Genomic DNA, 14328 nt, shown 5'->3' on the forward strand with positions numbered 1-14328 from the left:
AATTGATAAGGAAGTTATATCTTCTTTTTTTACCGCCAACACTCAACCAACTTATGGTAGTTAATAGATAGATTCTACATGTATTTTTAAACCTCACTAGCTTGAAATATATACTGCGGAAAATCTGTTGTTAACAGGATGTGCGGTTATTACGTACGGTTTTCCCTGTCGACCATTTCCCGCAAATAGATGAGAACATCGAAGCGTCAGTGCTATGAATGGTGTTATAAATAGCGTGTTTTGGAAGTTTTTGTTGAAACTTCTCCAAATCCCTCCAGAGGCGTGCACGTCGCGGAGAAGGCACACGGCAGGTCAAGGTCAAGTCATCTCAAGTACAAGAGGATTGGTTGGGCTGTCGTGATTAACTCTGGTTTGGCGCTAATGAATGCCGTTTTTGTTGTCGTCAGGCAGGAAGTTGATGCCATGACAGTATTGTTGTCTCCTTAACCACCACCGAACGAAGAATGGGCTTCCAGGAAAATTCTGCTTGAAAAAGACGTCCCCGATGCTATAATCTCGGACATATGGTTATTCCGGCGCTGAGTATAAATAAACTTAAAACACACACAATTTTGTTGAAAACAAAACAAAAAACAACAACACATTTTCTGTAGTAATTTTTCAAGTGTTGTAAAATGAAAACGAAATTCCTCTTATGCCGCCGATTATTTTTAGAACACAAACATATAAGTTATTTTGATTTGATTTATTCAAATAAACATCAATCACTTCAGCGTGCGTAAATATCGTTTTCAAATTTAAGTTTCGTAAGATATGTTCCCAGCCAGCATTCTTTATCGGCCCGACATCAAACCGACATGGTTTTCTATGACGGGCCGATGTCGGCTTTAACCTCGGCTGCAAATAGGAATGATGTTGGCCCGACATCGGCAGCACAATATCGGGCCGATATCTTAACGATATAGGCCCGATATTTCTTGCCGACATCGGGCCTACATCAAAACTATAGCGGTGCGATGTCAGCCAACAGTAGAAAAATATTGATCCTATATCGACCAGGTATTATCCTTATGCTAGCATGTTAATGGCATCTAGCAGCAAGCATTTGGCATAATCTGCAAAAACACAAAATAAAAGATAATTATTTTACAAAATAAGATAATAAAGACATATATTTTAACTTAAATGTGCAAATGACAATCTACTTCCATGATAATGCATGTCGCGAAATCATGTGACAAATATTTTCAAACATAATTTAACATCTTAAAAAAAAGACAAACAGATAAATTGTATTTTTCCAATAATTTAAAGTGTAAAAATCGAATTATTAACAGCGTTTACAGATTTGTTGAATCATCATAACATTAAAAAAAAAACATGCTTTTCATCACCTTCCTTTGTTAGCTTTTCTTTTTGGCGCTTAATCTGCCAATTGTAGGACTGCAGTGAATATTTTCAAACTTTTCATTTAAAATATAATAAAAGAGTGTTTTTTATGTAGTCAAAACATAAATATTAAATTTAATTACAAACCACAAATCATTTCCAAACTCAACTATGATTTTTTTAGAAATTCATATCAAAATGTACAATTATTTGCTGCATGATTTTCAATTCAACAGAAAACGCAATATCGTACCGATGTCAATCCGATATACAAAATAGTTGCATTGATAGGTCATGTAGGCCCGACGCAGACCCGATTTACCTTTTTGATGTAACACGAAATGTGGATAATGTGGTTCTAGTAATTGAAATCATACACAGGACAATTTATTCACAGTATTAAGTAAACAATTCCATTGCAATTAGAATTTTTCAAAATACTCAATATGTCGGCACTGCAGCGGCCCGACGTCGGCCAATAGTCGGCATATCTTGCCGACATGCCGACATTAATCCTATATCGGCCCGATATGGTCATGCTGGCTGGGTTGTTTAATTCCCGATGCTCGACTGTAAGTCATTCGTATATACAAATGTATATGCGTTTTTTTTTTTTTTTTTTTTTTTAAAGCTTCTTATTCTTTAATATTTTTTATGTATCTCATAATCTGTATTGAAAATTTGAATTTTATTACGCATGGACTATCAAATTATGATGCGTTGCCCTAGAATTGAATAAACTTTCTAATTACACAATATACGGGATCATTCATTTGTTTGATCAAAGACTGATCTTTGCGTCTTACTCTGAAATAATTATTTCCTCAATAAAACATATTTGACCACATATTTCTGTCATTTAATTGATCACTTTACTTCCAATTTTTACTTACAGTTGTATGATATAGCGGTTTATGAGCGTTTTCCGCGTACAGCCTCCTAGGGTGTACATATAAGTTCCTTAGTTTTCTCGCAAGAATGATCCATGTCTCTGATGTAAGCGACAGTTTACCATTATTTGACTTTAAAAAAATATTAAAGACTATTAATGGTTTATAACAACACAAGAACATGCATGATATTGAGACTACGGTGTTGCAACGTTCTAGTTAATGACCTGTCATAAACAGTTGGTCGCTGCGTAGTAATTGAAAAATTGTTATCAAAATTAATAAAGAATATTTGCCACCTAATTAAAGCATTTACTTATAAATTTTCATTTAGGCTTTTTGTTAAAAAAAATATTGATAAAGATATTATATAGAAGGGTTTTCATACCAGAACTATTTATTACCAACGTACGTATGCCTAAACCTGATTACCGCGGCAGTATGACGTCACGGAGTAGTGATTTGAAAAAAATAACAAACAAGAATCAAGAATTTTTCAGAGAATTATTATCTTTACAAATTGCAGATATGAAATTAAAGAATGAAAATATTTTCATATTGTAAATGTCTGTGATGAGGGATGAGTCAGCTTAGAAAAAATCAAGGTACTATTTTTTTTACCTGATTACCGCGGCAGTAAGATTTGACGGATGGTTATTAACATTGGGGAGGCATAGCCTCCCCAAAAATGGTCCAGATTTTCAGTATGACACGTTTATCAATAGAATTTATCGTCTTCATGATTCAAACGGGGAAGTCAAAGACCGGACCCGCGAAGCGGGTCCGGGCTTTTGCTTGCCTGACTATATACTACATGTGTATATTTAAAAGAAAATCAAATAAAAAAAAACAATTAAAAAATATATAGAATTCTATACCTATCAATGAAATTTTCAGTGACAGTTCTAGTCGGGCGCCGCCATTTACAATGTAACTCAATGATAAAAGGCGGGGTATTCCGATAACGGAACAAATCTCAACTTTTCGGATAAATGATAATCGTCGAGGGTTCCGAGTGAAAACGGAAGCGGTGCATGTAATACCGAATGACACCTTTAAAATAGAAGAATGAAAGGAATTTTTAACAACTTCCCCGTTCATTGGCTTTGCCTAATTTCATATTAAGTATAACCGATGTTCTTTAAAAAAAAATCCAATGTATTTTCAGCGTTTTTAATATCACAATTAGACTAATCTGAATTTTATGAATTTTCTCCATTAAAAAATGATAAAAAAAAAACAAATAATGAAAACATGCTCAAGTAGTGAGAATCACTAGAAAAGAGGCTTGTACGCATCAGTGTACTTATAAAGGGAAGTCAACGCTGCGAGGAGTTTGGTTACTACCTTTGTCTGGATTACCTCTCCAGTAGTCCAACTAATTAGACTTGTCCGAGATGATTCTGGACGGGTGATGTCTTTTTCCAACGGTTCCAACGGGTAACGGTTTGACAATAAGAAAAAAAGTCTGTAAAATGGGTCGAACCGTTCACGCCGAATTAATTAGGCTACCTCTCCAGAAGTAATACTAAGAAAAAGTATGCATTTTACGCTTTAGGAAAGTCTTTAAAATTATTTTCTTTTAAGCTTTATGTTTTGAAAAGCAACTTTATACATGTTACATAAATGTAAGTTTTAATTAAGTGAAATGAAAAGTTTTATATTTTCAAAATTTCACACAGAAACTATAAGTTTTTTTTGTAATTAAACACTGACCTATAAGTAATAAATTAAAGTGACAGCAAGTTTATTTTATAGTATATTTTAACGCTAAATAAATGGTCTATCGGCGGTCCAAGTGGAGTGAGGTATTTATTTGTTTGAGATTCAGTTACACGATGCATATGTTTTAGTTCTCGTTAGCAGTTTAAGCATATATATTTTGTTGTTTTTTCCAGCCGAATCGGTTTAACCATGGTCTTTCAAATAGACTATCAATACCCTGGTTTAATACAACAGCAATGAAAATGTAACTAAAAAAACGTTTGTATGCTGTGCCGTTATTATAGATATAGCTTTAACTGAACTTGGAATCTGGCAAACCAGTGAGGATGTGCGAGTTAAGGCTTCATAACCTCAGATCCCCTCCCAAAATTCCATTGTATTTAGTCCCGCCCATTGTTTTCTCGTTTAGGGCACACGCATTTTTTTAAATTGGGGACCATATGCCGCTTTTCATGGAATGGCACTAACGTGTCACATTGAAGGTTCCATGATAACCGCCATATGAACACATCTGCGGATGTTTCTAAATTCTAAATTTTACCAGTTCATGTTAAATGTTGAATTCTGCTTAAGCCAGTGCTAGGGGGCGTGGACGGTAGTTTGCACTTAACAGTACCGTCCATGAACAGGCTCAATCAAACCGAGCCTGCAACATTTTAAATTATGCCGTGTTGGGCCGTCTTTAGGGATTCTTATTTCACTCTATTTTACATTTAATGAAAATAAAAGTGAAACAAAAATTCGCACATATTGCTTGTTACGTTATTTTGATTATGGTTTAAATGAATCATTTTTGAATGCCTTGGAATTATTGGTCTTTTGTTAGTGATCCAGGTCAATTTAAAAGGCCCAGATTATTGTATATTCTTTATTGATAAAATAATCAACTATACTACATGTATCTTTTTTTTAACTATTTGTTCGTTATGAATGCGGTGAAAAGTAGATCTCAGCAAAATATAATTATTTCAATCCTTAATTATATTCCTTTATTATTGTTGTGCCGGCTCGCCACGGCGAGTCGGTATTACGTTAGGATTGGTGGGGGGAAAATCCCGGGATCGCCTACAGAAAAGCCGGGATCCGGGATCGTATTAAACATATAGTAATCCCGGGAATTGACCACCAGTTCTCGGTGTCGACGATAAATTATCGATTATCTCATGCATTTCGTCAAAGATATGCTTGTGTTATGCTTGTTGACAATTTTAATGATGTTTTTTATTGTTGATTGCTATGATATATTTTTGTATTTGAATGATTTTCGGTACTGTATACATGTTTCTTGGTTGGTTATTTCATATGTTTAATAATGAAAACGTTTAATTAATAACAGCCGTACTTACAAATACTACAATTTGTACGGAAATAAAGTTTAGATTATTATTATTATTATTATTATTATTATTATTATTATTATTATTATTATTATTTGAATGTTTTTGTAGATCTTTTTGAATAAGTTTGATTTATTGTAGTAATAAAAAAAATAATCTGCTAACGTGTTTTTTCACACATGAGAGAGTTAATTGACATCAGAATGTCACACACCTAAAATCTTATTTTGGAAGTACATGTACTGGCAGTGGAAGTCGCTGTGTATTGGTTATCAAGACTGCGGGGCCCCTTATTGAACACGTGACTGTTGGTGTCCATCATATAAACATCATGATAAAAGTTTAATATACGTATTTATACATATATTCTTAAATTTTATCATAAAATGATAATATGTTATAAGGAAAAAGTAAATATAAGTTGTCAATCAATTCATTTATTGATATATACATGTATTTTCATAAATCATTAATGCAGGTGTCATTGGTAAATTATCGATTAGATAATTAACCTCTGCATTTTTTTACAGATGTGTAATGTTATGTCAGTGTTCTTTAAGAAATTATGAAGTAGACTTGTGTATCTTTTTTCTGACGGAGTTGGTTTTGATGGTTTCGAGATACTGACACAAATGACACGTGCCCTTTATAATATTAGAGTACATACACCTGTCTGGTGAACCAAAGTGTGATTGCTACGTAAAGTAAGATTAAGCCGGTTTTTTTTTTTAATTTTATTTAAATACATTTTGTTTGATTCGTCACGGAAAAAGATGACCTTTTATATAAATCTTTTTATTTTCCTACTTAGATATAAATATTTTAATTTTTTAGTGATTTCCACTTGTCAAATCATTTTACTACTATCAATAAATTAGTATATTGTACCTTTTAAAAAATCACAACAAACGAATTATCATTTTCTCTATTAAATCATTACGATACTTGAACAATATTTTTAGAATATCTTTGATCTACCATATCACATTTAGAAAAGCCGGGATTGTATTAGATATATAGAGATCCCGGGATTTGAGCACTGCCGTGTCATATTCAGAAAAGCCGGGATCGTATTTAACAAAGAGAGATACCGGGAATTGACCGTCTGCCATATCACATTTAGAAAAGCCGGGATTGTATTAGATATATAGAGATCCCGGGATTTGACCACTGCCATGTCACATTCAGAAAAGCCGGGATCGTATTTAACAAAGAGAGATATCGGGAATTGACCGTCTGCCAAATTACATTCAGAAAAGCCGGGATCGTATTAGATATATAGAGATCCCGGGATTTGACCACTACCATATCACATTTAGAAAAGCCGGGATTGTATTATCTAGATATATAGAGATCCAAGCTGGATCACATTTATAAAAGCCGGGATCGTTTAAGACAAGCAGTGTCTATCATCACCATCATCATCGTCGTCATCACCATTATCGTCATCACTAATAAATCAAGTTATTTATAATATAGGGGGAATTATTATTGATAGGTATGCGGCATAGTTTAAAAATATATATAATAATGGGTATATAACGAAGGTCAATACAAGTTGGCAATCAATTAATTCTATGTAATTAATATACATGTATCTAAATCATATATCAGTAAGGTAGAAGTAGCTAGTTCATTTTGAACAAACACAAAACAGAACAGAACTTTTATTTCGGATTTAATCACATACATAATAATATTCAAGTAACATGTACTTTCAGTGCAATCAATGTAAAGAAATCATGATATTAATAGTATAAAGAAATCAATAATTGTAATGGATCTTACGTTGATTGTTATTAGCCTTTTTTTATGAACATATTTCAGGAAGAAAATCAATATCAAAACTTTAAAAATAAAAATTTTTGATCTATCATTGAACATTGTTTACTAGTAAAGTTCTAAACAGTCATAGCATTTTTGTAATACAATGTTAATTTACATAGTTCATTTCTATTATTACTTCGCACCAATGCAATAAATTTGTACATACTAAGTCTTGGGTTAACAAAATAATATATTTTAATATAAAGGTTACGAATATTTGCATAACATGGGCATATAAGATCAAAATTACATTATCTAATAAGCAGAATTGAAAAAATATAAAAATATTAAGTTGAAAATATCACAATATAATTCATTGTACCTTTGATAAAATATGCAGTGCATTAATCTGGCGTGAAGTATAATTTTATGATAATGCCTTTTTATCTTTTTCTGAATTAATTCGCTTTGTGACACAATATTTTTATGTTGCAAGACTAAACTTGTTTTTATTGGCAAAAGCATTTTACAGTGTCAAGTTATTTGGTCTTTCTTTTACAATTGCCTTTTTATGGACCGTGTTTCACACTGTGTTTACTTATATCGTGTGTAAAGATAATATATCTTACATGTGTGCACTAAAATATGTTTATTTTACATTCAGAAAGAGAAATTATCAGTATAATATAATATCAATTTTAAGTGTAATTAATCTTTAATGCAATAGCTATTAAATTCGAATTAAGGTGTTGAATTTTTTAATTGCTTCATCATTATATTTTTCATTTACCATGATCTTGCACATATAAATTTTCATCAAGTTATGTAACGTGAATTACTATTTTCAATGTCATAACGAACCGCAAGGCCAGAAAAGCCGGATCCTATTAAAACATATAGGGATCCCGGGAATTGACCAGTCCAAGAATATATTTTCAGATAAGCCGGGATCGTATTAAACATATAGGGATCCCGGGATTGACCAGTCAAAGAAGATATTTTTCAGATAAGCCGGGGATTGTATAAAAACACATAGGGATCCCGGGTAATGACCAGTTTCAAGAATAATAGTTTTCAGAAAAACCGGGATCGTATTAGAACGTACAGATAAGAGTAAATTATTATTCGGTCTATTTGCCATAGTCGGAAGTGTCACTAAACACCTTTAATACACCAATGTTAATTAACACCAGGACGATACGTTTTGGGGTCCTGGTAACTGGACATATTGTTTAAGGAAAATGAGGTCCGTTACAGTTTTCTTTTTCATTCTATATTAAAAAATTGAAAAATAATTTGTTCTTTTTAAAAAAAAATATTCATTTTAGACATTCATATCTGTTTATAAGTGAAACATGTTATTTTTATACGATCCATGGAACTTGATTACTTGTTAAACATCTGTAATATATACCTTATGTTTTACATTTGTATTCTTTCTTTTTTTTCTTCAACGTGAAAGCCTTCTGGTATAGTATATATCATTAGAAAAACAACAAGACATTTAGAGATACTCTACCATAATGGTCACGAAAAATAGTTGATTTTCCTTATTAGAGATAAGAGATCCCTGATGATCGCATTAAGAAAAGCCGGGATCGTATAAGATATATATATCCCGGGAAATTGACCATTACCATCTTGCTTTCAGAAAAGCCTGGATCTATTAAACAGTACAGAGATCCTGGGAATTGACCACCTGTCATACACGTCAAAAGTTTGTTTTTTTTGTTTCCAAGTATACTATACTGTAATTATACAAGTAATGTGATTTCCGCATTTTAAGTGTGTTAATAAATAACTCGAAATATATTTAAATCTTAAGCAAACTTCTTTTACTGTTTATTACATACAATTAAAGAAATAAATAGTTAACATTTAATCGCCTCTCATTACGACAAAAATAAACACAAATATAGTTTATGAGTTTTCCCTATATATCTAATGGTGACGGCCCGGTGAATTTTCGTGTTCTTTGTTCTATAGTAAATCAGTCACATTTGAGGCTTAATTCTGGATTCCACTGTTCTTGATGAATTATATACTGTCTTCAACTTTAAACATCAACACTATTTAAGTCAAATGAGGCCCAAAATATAATAGGTTAGCCATCTACTTTTTTCAGAAATCTTAACTCTGTTTTGTAACACAGTTTAAATTCACCACTTTGAAAAACTCCCGCCTGCTGGTGGGTGGTACATCTTTATCCTTCCGCCAACAAATGAGTTCCTGGAGAATACACAAAAAACAACTTTTAAACACATCATATAACACACAAAAACTACACACATGCAATAAATACACTTTAATTATGACCAATCTAACTAGAGATGACTTAAATTGGGCCACTTCAAAATTTTAAAGAACTACTTTCCGTACCGGGTTGAGACCTAATACGATCCCGGATCCCGGGCGTCCCGGATCCCGGGATTTTCCCCCCCCCACCGTTAGGATTTTACTGAAAAACAAACTAAAACTCCGAATCCATCCAAAAATTTAATCGAAGCTTGGCTTTCAGCTTTCTACAAAATTTATTTATCAGGGTTAGGATCCAAAATCATTTAGGCCAATCAAATTTAATCTTACATAGCGTCAAAAAACCTTCAATTTTCAACGCCATTTTTAAAAAAGCAGCAAGTATTATTTTGAGCGCAAAAATTATAATGATGATTAAAATGTTTGTTTTCATGAATTCTTTTCAAAAATCATATTTACACTGACTTGTTTCAGCGATCTCACCTGTTCCTCTGTAGTAAGTTTTCGTTTGGTTAATTAACATAAGTGTACATCAGGTTCTGTGCATTTTTTTCTTTTTCCTTTTTTCCGGTCATTTTATCCTTTAGGGGGCAGGGGACCTAAAAATGAACAATTTTGTATTTCAGTGTGACCAGAAACACAATTCCAAATATTTCAAAATCTGTTTCACAGGCAGATAACCAGTTGCACGCATTATTCAATGATAAAAGAACATACATTGAAAAAAAATAGTTTGCATGCAATTGCTCTTTTCAAAATGACTGACAGCAAATTTTTTTACCCCCACCCACCAAATAAACCACTAAAAAATACCTTATTGGCTAATCTTATCGAAAGAATGCGCATTACTCCCAAGAATCGCACGATCTCCCCTTTAAAAATAATAAGTAAACCGCAGTGCAAGATATGGGACATTTTCAGAAATGACCAATTTAAAGTGTCTGTTCATACATTTAGCATCTTTTCACAAAATTTATCTGAAAATTTTTATTGCTTTCGGCCGCAACTGTCCAAAGCTTGATTTTATATCTTTTTCGACCATCCATTCGAGAGTTCAGAAAATAACATATAAGGCTTCCCCCAAATCTTAGTTTCGGGTAAAAACCCAAAAATTCTTCTTCTTTCCTAACACAAACAAACAGAAGAGTAACAATGACAGAGAAATATCAGAAAGTTCAGTAACATTCAAAACACCTGTCTGAGTTTTTAAAAATAATTGACCGGGGCCATGCATTTCGAATATGTCCCCCCGCCCCCTTTAAGGATTTTTTATTTGATCCGCTTTAAACGGTTTTCCCTTTTTTTTTCTTTCATTAAAGAAGTTTTTCGCTGAAACGTTTTAAATTCGAAAAAGGGGTTTTTATTGCGGTTAAAAATTTAAAAAAAAACCCTTTTTTCGGGGGAAATAAACATTAACCCAAAGACCCTGCCCGTTTTTATGATTTTTCTTTTAAAAATTTTAAAATGCCAGGAACCCGTGAGGGTGGGTCATTTTTCTGTATTCCCCTTCCCTTTTTAAAAAACCTAAAATATTTTCCGAGTATTTAAAGTTCCCTTTTTGGGAAAGGGGTTTCTAGCAAGAAAAAAAATATATTACAGCCACATTTAATGTCCCAAAATGAATTTTACAGCAAACCAGACCCCATTTACTTTGGCATACAGCTAAAAGTGCAGTAAAGATACCACTGTTGACTTATATGACATTATATACATTTTGTAACAATTGAAAGTGCTCAATTATGCATTATTATGTCAATTTGCACAATATAAAACTGTTTAATCTGGATAAATGTGCACATTCTGTGAAGTACAGTTTTTTGCCAAAATTCCAAATTTTTATTACCTCCCTTGACTTGAAAGTCTACTTACTCTACACAACTTGATAAATCCAACCAGTCGCTTCAAATTTTGACTAACAAGTGTAGAAGGAATGTTTATGGGCACATTTGGTTCAATTCCAACACATTCTATAAATTTGAAAATTTCCTTAAGGGGGCAGGGGACCTAAAAATGAACAATTTTGTATTTCAGTGTGACCAGAAACACAATTCCAAATATTTCAAAATCTGTTTCACAGGCAGATAACCAGTTGCACAGCATTATTCAATGATATATGACATACATTGAAGAAAATAATAGTTTTGCATGCATTGCTCCTTCAAAAAATGACTGACAGCAATTTTATATTTACCCCCACCCAGTCAAAATCACACCTAAAATATACCTATATGGGCAATCTTCATGAAGGTGCAGCATACTCCAGAATCCGCCCGATTCCTTTAAAAATATCAGTAACACGCAGTGCAAGCTATGGCATTTTCAGAAATGACCAATAAAGTGTCTGTCATACTTTAGATTTTTCACAAAATTTATCTGAAATTTCTTACTTGTTTGGCGCCAACTGTCAAAGCTTGATTTTTAACTTTTTCACCTCCATTCGGAGAGTCAGAAATACATATAAAGCTACCAAAATGCTTAGTTTCGGGTAAAAACCCAAAAATACTTCTCATTTCCTACACACAAACAAGAAAGAATTACAATGACAGAGAAATATCAGAAGTTATCAGTACTTTCAAAACACCATGTCTGAGTTATTAAAAAATTTGACCGGGGCCATCATTCGAATATGTCCCCTGCCCCCTTTTATCGGTATTTAGTGTATATATTTACTGGCCGGGGTCCGGGAGGCCCGGATTGGCCGGGATCCGGGATCGTATAAGATATAGAGGAAAAACTAATAAACTTTATTTGTATTGATTATTGTCGAAATGAAAGGACATTAAACGCTAAGTTTTTTATTGTATGTAATGAACGTTAATTTAATCAAACTTAGGATATAAATATATTTAGAGGTATTTATTAACAAACTTAAAATGCGGAAATCCATATACTTATAATTATATGCCTAATTAATTGGAAAAATCAAAGACTACATTCTTGAATTGGTCAAATCCCGGGATCCCTTTATGTTTTAATGCGATCCCAGCTTTTCTGAAAATTATATTCTTGAACTGGCCAATTCCTGGGATCTCTTTATATTTTAATACGATCCCGGCTTTTCTGAAAACTATATTCTTGAACTGGTCAATTCCCAGGATCCCTATATGTTTAATAGGATCCCGGCTTATCTGAAAAACATCTTAGACTGGTCAAAATCCGGGATCCCTATATTTTTTTAATAGGATCCCGGCTTTTCTGACAACTTATGTTTACTTTAGGACTTGTGTCTGTCACTCATTCCAATACTAAATAACATTTTACAACTTAACTTCGTATAAAGAGACATCTTTATGAATTCTACCTATCTAAGATTTATTTGGTCAAGGTCAACAGGCCATACAGTAAATGTGCATAGACATAGGGACTTCATTCTATCTGTTTACATGCATCTTCATATATACTCATATTCCTCTTTGTTAATCTTAGAGAACTGGCTTCCATAACTTTATTTCACTTTTATTTTGATGTTCGCTGAAGTCTCTTCAGCTAACAGAACTATCATTTTTACATTTCAACTGGAAAAGAAAATAAAGAATTACGAAGCGAGTAGCTACTAGCTTTTTTAAAAGCTAACCATGTTAATATTATATCATCATCATTATCGAATATTGCCCCTTTTCGTCTCAATAAATTCGTTGTTGTACATAAAAATTCCTTTCCGCTTATATGACTTATAAAATAAAACGAGTGAGCTGATTGGATAGTTATTTTGATATCGGCCAATTAAAATGAATGTAAATAACTATCTCAGGACGTAATTTTGCCGACAGAAAAGTTTTATTAAATTGAAATTTTAGGTTAGCTAGAACGAAGACAAACATTTTAAACATAATCGGTATGTAAGGTCATTCATTTCAACTTAATCTATTCGTTGATTTTAACACTGTTTATTTATTTGTAATGTAAATTGTATTTGTCATATATATTCGCGATGTTTACCCGAGTCGGACAAAAATCATTTGACTTCTTGTGGTAACAAACTGTTATTTTACTTCATTACTGAGTATCCAGTCACACAAAATATATCCCATATATCGTTGACAAACATTTTAGGACACTTGAACTTTAAATAGAAACAAATCTTATAGTTTCGGGCCCCAGTTCCAGTCACAGACACTTGTGGTTTGGAGCTCAAAACGCCTTTAAAATCCAAATCAGGGATTTTTTTAAGGATTTTGGGAACATGACCCATACCCATGGTATTGGGAATTTCAGCGATGTTTTGTTAAAAATTGGGAAAAAATGCATGACTGAAATTTTACAATTATTTAATGGATGCAAACAAATACTGTCTAGGATGGCATCTACAAACATTTAAGCACTATTACAGTGAATGAGCACTTAAACTTTCAAAGATTTTAGAATTTTTATTCAATATTTTTATTTTGTAACTTTCAATTGGGATTTTTTTTACTGTGGATTGGGAAAATAATATACTATTTTTAATTGGGAATATGACCGAATAACGGCTATAAAATAAGCCAAAATAAATCCCTGCAAATAAAATGCATATTTGTCAATCCCAGCACATGTACTGATCATATATATCAAAAAAACTTAATATAAGCCGTTTTGAAAAAAATTCATATTTCAACATCTATAATAATACACAAGATAAAAATGTTCGCCGGATAAAATCCGCACCCCTACCGTCATAATCACCATGTATTTTATTCCATTTCCAATATTTTCACATAATCCTTTGGTCCATCGACACAGAAGATATAATTCTTCACGATGATGGTCAATTTTTAACTTCAATGGTAATATAAACAACGCAACAGCCGAAATAAACATCAATATTATCGCCGTTTTCCTTCCATGACATTATCTTTTGATAAATTCAAACGTGCCAGTCGGCTATGACAGAAGCTATCTGATTATGTGGCCCCAGCTTTGCCGTGTGCAAAATGCGCAGCGCTTTTAAGTTTGGGAACCAGGCCCCTTCACAATTTTGACAAAAAATGCCCTGGCAGCTTTAAAAAATTTTCTTTTAACCCTAA

General features: G+C 32.7%; 1 protein-coding gene across 2 annotated transcripts in view; it reads left to right on the forward strand.

Moving 5' to 3' along the window:
- The first annotated feature begins 13009 nt into the window (after nucleotides 1–13009).
- The window catches only part of LOC132719482 (U4/U6 small nuclear ribonucleoprotein Prp3-like), a 45606-nt gene continuing 44287 nt past the window's right edge, over nucleotides 13010–14328 (forward strand). For both annotated transcript variants that reach the window (XM_060703251.1, XM_060703252.1), the window contains exon 1: nucleotides 13010–13160. The gene's annotated coding sequence lies outside the window, so the exon portion shown is untranslated. The remainder of the gene's footprint in view (nucleotides 13161–14328) is intronic.

This window comes from Ruditapes philippinarum, unplaced genomic scaffold, assembly GCF_026571515.1.
Source record: "Ruditapes philippinarum isolate M1 unplaced genomic scaffold, ASM2657151v2 ctg5859_1_1_1_1, whole genome shotgun sequence".
Taxonomy (NCBI): Eukaryota; Metazoa; Mollusca; class Bivalvia; order Venerida; family Veneridae; genus Ruditapes; species Ruditapes philippinarum.